This window comes from Equus asinus, chromosome 9, assembly GCF_041296235.1.
Source record: "Equus asinus isolate D_3611 breed Donkey chromosome 9, EquAss-T2T_v2, whole genome shotgun sequence".
NCBI classification, from domain to species: Eukaryota; Metazoa; Chordata; class Mammalia; order Perissodactyla; family Equidae; genus Equus; species Equus asinus.
Window position 1 is genome coordinate 73188170 of NC_091798.1, and position 8583 is coordinate 73196752.

General features: G+C 36.2%; 1 pseudogene; it reads right to left on the bottom strand.

Moving 5' to 3' along the window:
* Positions 1-5258: 5258 nt before the first annotated feature.
* On the bottom strand, positions 5259-5832 carry LOC106848102 (large ribosomal subunit protein eL19-like; annotated as a pseudogene).
* Between the last annotated feature and the right edge of the window lie 2751 nt (positions 5833-8583).

Below are 8583 nucleotides of genomic sequence, written 5' to 3' on the forward strand. Positions count from 1 at the left end.
TGAGATGAGGGGATATTCACATGTAAAAGAATGAAACTAGACCCTCTCCCACCCTGATACCACATATAAACATTAAGTCAAAGTGGTTCATAGACCTAAATGTAGGAGCTAAAACTGTAGAACTCTTAGAAGAAAACATAGGAGCAAATCTTTGTGGGTGTGGGTAATCTTCAGAGACACTTTTATTTTCATCTTGGTAAATTTGCAGTTACTCACCCAAGACATCAAGCTAATTAGTGATAGAATTAAAGGTTAAAACTCCAAAGTTTACGATCTTTCAATTAGACTACATTGCCTTCAAAAAGAACTAAAAAAAAAAAAAAAACAGTAAAGCAAAAGATCCCTACTTTAATTAGAGTAAAACATGCTTAAAATAAAGCATTACTGTTTAAATTCATTTAATGTTTTATTTTTCTTTTTCAGAAAAAGAAACTGCTGTTTATAGTTACCTTCAACATTTTAATTTGAAAATTGATATCTCATCTCTACTATTCCACTTCTCTACATACTTCTGTCTCCTACTATGCTAAATTTCTGACCAGTCTTTCTTCATGCTGTGCTAATAGCTTTGCATGTGTGTTTCTCTGCCTAGAACAGCCCTTCCGTCTCCTTAAACTGAAGAGATGCTATTGATCCTTCCTGACACAGCTTATGGGTTACGTCTTTGCAAAGTATTTCCTCTTCCCTAGTCAACTGGTCACACTCTACTGTCTACTGCCACAGTGCTTTCTGACTCCACTGTAGGACTGATTTTCCACTGTGTTAGAATTGCTTATTTATCTCTCTCCTCTACTAAACAATGAGCATTTGGAAAGCACGGCTTATGACTTAAAATACTTTTTACCTGTGAGTGCCTAGTATATAATAGCTATATAACAACCTTTTTGTTAAAAAAAATCCCATATTTACTGAATTTAGTAAGTAAACTACAGCATTTTAAGAAGTTACTTCCCAATGCATGGCTGTCTCAGACTGCATGCATTAGAGGTAGAGGAGAAGACAAGGACAGAGTTTGCTCTGTACACAGTCATATAAATAGAACACTGTCTCCTAAATCATAAGGATACACATATGTATTTACCTTAAATTGAATGATGACTGATAGAGTTCAGAGGCAAAGTCTTTACTAATAAAATATTTTCAGTTGTCTTATCCTTTAGTCATTACGGAAATGTCCATGAACATATAAGTTTAAAAAATTAAAATTTGAAAATATTTTTCTCAGCCATAAAAGGAATGAAATTTTGATATATGCTACAACATGGATGGACTTTGAGAACATTATTCTTGGTAAAATAAGCCCAACACAGAGGACAAATATTGTATAATTCCACTTATATGAAGTACCTAGAACAGGCAAATTCATAGAGATAGAAAGTAGAATAGAAGTTGCCAGGGTCTGGGGGAAATCGGAAAGGGAGGTTTGTTGTTTAATAAGTACAGAGTTTTTGTTGGGGATGATGAAAATGGTTTGGATATGAATCGTGGTGATGGACACAGCATTGTGAATATAGTTAATGCCATTGAATGGTACACTTACAAATAGTAAAAATGGTAAATATTATGTTACATGTATTTTAAAACAATAACAAAAGGAAGAATATTACAACATGAAACAATTTAGATGCACAGAAAGAAGTCAAAAAATCAGTTATAATTCCTTCATCTGAAGATAACTACAGTTACTTTTTGATACAAAATCTTTTCTTCTGCACCTTTATAGGTTTAATAACAAAAATGGAAACATACACTATGTATAAATTTATCATTAAACAATAAGTATACTTCCAGGTCATTAAAAAATTAAGGTTAAATAATGATGAATTCAGATAAGCTGAGAGGGTTTGATATCAGCAGATCTGCGCTCTAGAAAACGTTAAAGGAAGTTCTGGAAAACAGCTCATGATGGAAACTTGGATCTACACAAAGCTATGAAGAGTGCCAAAAAAGGTAAATATGTGGGCAAATATGAAAGACATTTCCTCACATTTTTAATTTCCTTTAAATTGAAGAACTCACTTTGACTATGTAAAACTCAAAATATATAAACTTATATTACTCCATGCAGAAAATATTTTTTATAGATTTTTCATATTTAACATTTCATTTGTCATGATGTGTTAGACATACATTATGGGAAGCCTGTTGGTAAATTTAAAAGTGTTACAGAAATGTTTCTCTTTTTGAACCAAGATGGATTTTAAGAGGATATTGAAAAATGTCTCAAATTCACTCACTTAAAAGCAAAATTCACTTAAACATTTTGCATATACATTTTTGTGACAACATTATATTGGAAAAATCTTGACTCGCAAAATAAAATTTCCATTTCTTAAAAAAGATGAACCCCACTTCCCTTTACAGACACAAAACTTCACACACACACTTCCATGCACACACACAAAACACATACACACTTAGCTTGAATTATAAGAGGATATGTGAGATTCAGGGTAAAAAGAAGGGCAAAGGGATTTCAAGTCATTGGAGTCCAGAAGGATCTCTGCCTGACAACAAAGAATGAACCTATTTAAATTGTAGGTAATTTTCTCCTTCCTCGTGGTAGAGACCAGATGGCTATGTGAGGTATAGTGTATTAAACCAGCACACATGGGAGAAGTTGCCAAACACATCCAACTGGAACTAAATGGGATATTGTTGCACTATACGACAGAATCGACATCCCTCCTCACTGTTTCAGCCAAAACATCCCTGGTAATTGACTTCTATAATGGAGACTGGCAATCTGCCCTGGTAGTGATTTAGAAATTTACCCGTAAATTTCCTTGCTTTCAATGCTTTTTGATGGGTCTAGGACTCTTTATACTTTGATTCCAATGTTGATTCAAGTTATCAATCATACATTATTTGACTGAAAAATAAAGACCTTGTAACTTCATTCCTTTGTTTTACTGTGAAGAGGGTGACAAGGTTTACACAGTCTGTAATTTGGAAAAGAATCAACTTCACTGGCTAGTATTCAGCCACAAAGAAAACATGATTAGCAGTACCCAAAGTAAACAGAATCCTTATGTAATGATTAATCATGTCAGAAATGTTTGCAGCCACTATGTGGTAAGTGTTCCAAAAGAATGAGCCCAAAGATGAATCCTTGAACTCTATTTACTTATGTTATTCTAATATCTCTCCCAATTAAAACCTAAATTCTTTGACTCAAGAAATATATTGCTAACTATCTTTCTCTTCAAAGACCAAGAGCTGGATAATACTCCAGAATCTTTTGGCAAGTGACCAGCAATTGAGACCTCTGGACTTTGTCATCTAAATCAATAAGGAATCATCCATCTAAATGGATACCTTTAAAAATGTATTCCATTCTATGAATATTTGAAGGTTGGAGATTCAACACACTACAGTTTCCATTATTTAATCAAAAATAAAGAAACTTTATCGATATTCCTCTAAGCTTCTATCAGTAACAAAATGATGAAGGATATAGGATCTTAAAAACCTTTCTCTCACTCTTTCATGATAATCAGAAAATAAAAGGCTGTCCTCAGTAACTTTGAAAAATTACTTTCCTGGCCAAAACAAATAATAAATACTAGAACTAAGAGGGGGGAATACAAAATTTAGGATTAGTTTAATATCTCTATTCATAAATATCTAGGTCACGGGATCTCAGATTCAGTGATGTGAACGAACAGCTGAAAAGGTCAATCAAAAAGTAAGAAAGCTAAGTTCCTTACCATCAGAATGGGAAAAGAGCAGGTAAAGAGTGATATAGAAGGGCCAGCAGAAGAAGAGCTTCTCTCATAGCAGACAGCTACTCAGACAGTATTATGTCACAGCCACTCAGATACACTAGGATTCTATATTCTTGCCATCTCTGTTGCGTCTTTCCAGGATAATGATTCAATATAATACTTATATCTATTTCTTGTTTTATCAAGCTAGTATGTCTTGACTTTCTATTCAGTTTAAGAAATCAACTCCTCTGGATTCCTCTCTAATCTTCTTCCTCTGTAGCCATCATAAAATTTTGTCACCTATAAGATGTTTGTCATTGAAAAATATGTCATTTGCATTTTTTCCATACACTCATTAAACCTTCTGTGCTTTTTCTGTAGTTTTTCTCAGAGAATTTAAAAACTTATCAGTGGTGATTGTAGTTATAGTTATATAACTACTTTTCTGTACATAACTATTTAGTGTAATTGAATGTAAAAAGAGAGAATGGAAGCCAGAGTCAAAAGAGTTTACTTCAAAAGAAAATGGCAAAAGAACTACCTTTTTTAGGCTTTTTATTTAAATAATTATGCAATACCATGCTACAGTTTTTCTTGTGTTTTGATCATGATTTTCTTTGTGAAGACTTTGGGTTTTTTAATTTTCTTACTTTTTATTGACTAATGACTTCACCAGAATGCTAAGATTATGCATGCTCTTGATCATACCATCTATTATCTAGAATCTTCTTTCTTCCTGGTAATGTCCTTCATTAATCCCTCTAATTTTGGTTTTCAACCTGGATCTTGCTATTATGAGTCTATTCCCTACTGTAATTGTTAATATTTTCAATGGCATTTAGGAAATAAGGTGTTTTCTTGTAAAATGTATCCTCACGTGAGAGAGAACTTCCAAAGGGTCTCTCCTTACCTGCTTCACAGCTTCTGTGAGAATACCCTTTTGCTGTGAGAATACTCTTGCTAGCAGACAACTTTCTTGAGTAAGGCTCAAGACGGCTCAGGACTGGTTCCCTCTACCCTGTGCTCTTCTTACACAGAAAACTCATACATGACTCTCTGTCTGTGCACGTGTGTATAAATGAGGATTCTAAATCCCACTTCTGGCAACAATACCTTATCAGCACCTACAAATGAGAGCTACTGAGTTCCTAATGAGGGCCACTACATTAAATCAGTGTTAACACAGTAGAGACATGCAATTCGTCTACACATGAAACCTTAGCCAAAGGGGTGTAGCTAGCAGAGACAGCATGTGTGCTAGTAATATTGACAGATCTCTGGCTAGAAACCCTGGACCGTGCTCTTTTGAGAGCCCTCATACCAGATTCAATCCACAGTGATGGCCTAAGCATCTTGTCAGGGAGAGAAGCATTAGTACCCATAAGGCAACTAATGGACCATCACAGACATCCCCTAGAGGTTAAAGCATTATGGCCTTCTTTCCATACTCTCCTTTTTTGGGAGGGGTACGGACAGGCAGATAGAGGCTTGTTTTATTTATCTGTGCAATTGCTGAGGCCTCTATGTACACACAAGAGAGGGAAAGTTTTATTTCTTAGTCTCTTCCACCTCAGGCAGAATTTTGATGATTTCCTCCTCCTTGGCTGGGAGTTGCTCTTCTGGCGCTTGTATGCTTCCTTGGTCTGAGACCTGTGGGTCTCAGCCCGGTTAGCCAGGAGCTTCTTGTGGGCCTTGTCTGCCTTCAGCTTGCAGATGTGTTCAAGAGAATCTGCTTGATTTTGAACACATTCCCCTTCACCTTCTGGTACAGACTGTGATACAGGTGGTAGTCAATCGTCTTAGATTCACAGTATCTTCTGAGCAGCAGCATTCTCATCCCCTTTATCCAGGTTACCTTGTCAGGCATTCTAGCATTGGCATAAGCATTCACTTACTTATGACAATATATGCCTAGCCTTCTAGAGGGCCAAACTATTTTTCCTGCTTCAAGCCCAGGAGTGGACAGTCCTAGGGTGATCAACCCTTCTTTGATCAGCATCCGGATCTGCTGATGGGAGTTAGAATTGACAGTTTCATTGGTCTTCTTGGGATCCAGTCAGACCTTTTTGGCAGAGCACAGAACTCTGGAGGCAAGCCTATTCCGAAGCCTGAGTATATTCATGGCTGCAGCAGAGGCAAAAGGAAAATTTCTTTCCATATTCTAAAGAAATAAATGTAGGTATGGTGTATATATTAATATGAAAATTTGTTTTAGACACACATATGGCTTTATATTGGCTACTCTTATAATGTTGAACAATTTTATATTAAGTATGACTAATTTTAAAAGTTTACCTCTGTTTCCACATTATTAAGATCAAAGTTTCTACATTATTAGACTAACTGTACCATAATTCATTAGACACCCCTTGTGATGGTTAATTGTATGGGGAAACTTAAATCTTATGTGGCAAGCTGGGCAATGCTGACCACATATTTGGTCAAACATTATTTTACATATTCCTGTGAAGGTGTCTTTGGGTGAGATTGACATTAAATCTGTGGATTTTGAGTGAAGCAGATTATCCTCTATGATGTGAGTGGGCCTCATCTAATCAGTTGAAAATCTTACTAGAATAAAGACTGACCTACCTCCAGCAAGAGGAATTCTGCCAGCAGGCTGCCCTTGGACTAGAACTGAAACCCTTCCTGAGTCTCCAGCCTGCCAGACTACTGCCATCAGATGTTGGGCTCATGGATCCTGAACAATCACATAAGCCAATTTTTTAAAATAAATCTTTCTCTCTCTTTCCATATATATATATATAGCATATGATAATATTATATATGGAATATATGATATATATCACATATATCATATATGCAATATATAAAATATACAATATACACATATATTGATGTTACATATATAATATATACATATATATTTTATACATGTATCACATATAACATAGTACATAAAATATATAATATATAATATATTGATATCTAATGATATTAATATATAATTATATATATACATCCTGTGTTGTGTGTACATATATATATATATATATACGTTATGTATATACATATATATGTATGTATATACACATATATATCTCCATCCTGTTTATTCTGTTTCTCTGGAGGACCCTTATAATGCACCCCTCTGTAGCTTTGAGGACTGAACTGGTGTGGTGGACATCATAATGCATTATCCAGATCTCAGGTCTGAAATCAACAATTTATTCTCCCAGCTGCTGCAAGTGATGCCAGGAAGCAGCCATCAGCTATCAGCTGTTTTTAAGGATTAGTTCATCTAAGAAAAAAACTATCTTGCCCAAGGTCTCCCTTCTTTCCAGGAGCAGCCTGCCCAATGACTAATCAGTGCAGAGATATAAAGGCTCAGCCCCTTCAACTCATCTCAGGACAGCTCTGATGACCTGCTGCAGTTCAACAGAGGAGACCTCCGTCGGGTTTGCAGTGCAGTCTGTCTTCTCCTTCTGCCCAATTCTGCTTCCTTTCTCTCTCTTGCATAGGCGTACTCCCAAGAACACTCTCTAATAAGTGGCCCGCATGCTAATCTGCATCTTAGATTCCTCTTTCAAAAGATTCAAGCTGCAGTATCATTCTCTCTCTGCCCTCATATTACGTTGCATTATCTTACTCACTGCTCAAATCGGTACAGAATACATCAGCAACCTGCTCCATGAACCAATATCCAACCTGGAAATGGGATGCCAATCTCCCCTTCGTGAATGCACTCCTAATTTCTACGGGTGATTTTCTTGAAGCTCTCCTTAATTAGCTTTGCAAGGTGATACAAAACCTCCCCTTTCTCCCTGCCATCTCAGGCGCTCCATCAGTCCTCTGCATTTGGAATTTTCACGCTCAGTCATGCCTTCAAAATCACAGGTACACAATTCAGCTTCTCCAAAGGGATTTCTCACTTTGCTACACTCCGGGGATGGCACAAAGAGAGTCCATCGATGTACAGCTGAGCAATCTAACAAAAGAACAAAACTCTGCTAAGTATTTTGTGTCACTGAGAACATTTCTCTTAGTGCTCTCCCCTCACCTGGCTTAGTGGAATGGAACATCCTCTCCTCTCTCCCATAGCTCTTTCCTCCTTTACAAGAATTCACTGAAAGAAGATCTGAGCATAAAATGATTTGAAGATTGTTCATTAATTTTAGTTATCTGTTGCATCCTTATTTTATGTACAGAAACATTCTTTATTTGACTATTATATTATCAACAAGACTGACAAGTTTTGGGTATTTTCTCTGCCTCAAGTCTTTCGCTACCCTTTGTATACAAAAATAAATCAACCTATAGTTCTACCACACTTAATAATGTTAATGAGAACAGCTAGTAGGCTCTGCTTTCAGACTTGTGTCACTCCAGGACTCGGTTGTAATCCTGACCAGACACTGTAAGATGGCTAGCCAAGGTCAGAGGCACATTTTTTCCATCCACCAGGTTCTCTATTCAAAGCTAAATGGCCCTTGCCATCATTTAGAACATAGTGCAACCATTTAACTATCCATCCCATAAAACTTAGATCTCCTGCATCTCACTGAGCCCCAGAAGGAAGTGATCACATGAATCTTTGCTGGAGTAGCATTCGCGGAAGGGGTAGAAATGAACTAGCTTACAAACGTGTACCACACATACCTCATGAAATCAAACCCCTCTATCTCCCAACCACCAGGCAGAAGTACATCCATCATCTATAGTAGGTACGCTTTAATGCTTAAACGAAGATAAAGAAATATAGTAGCCTATCTTCCTCTAGCTTCAGACTAGAGATTTTTATCTCCCTCAATAACATGGTCTAATTAAATTAATTTTATCTCTCTGCTTTAAAAATATCTTTTTGCTTAAATCTTTGATCACGTTTTTTGCGTTTCCCTTTTTGAAGCTCATT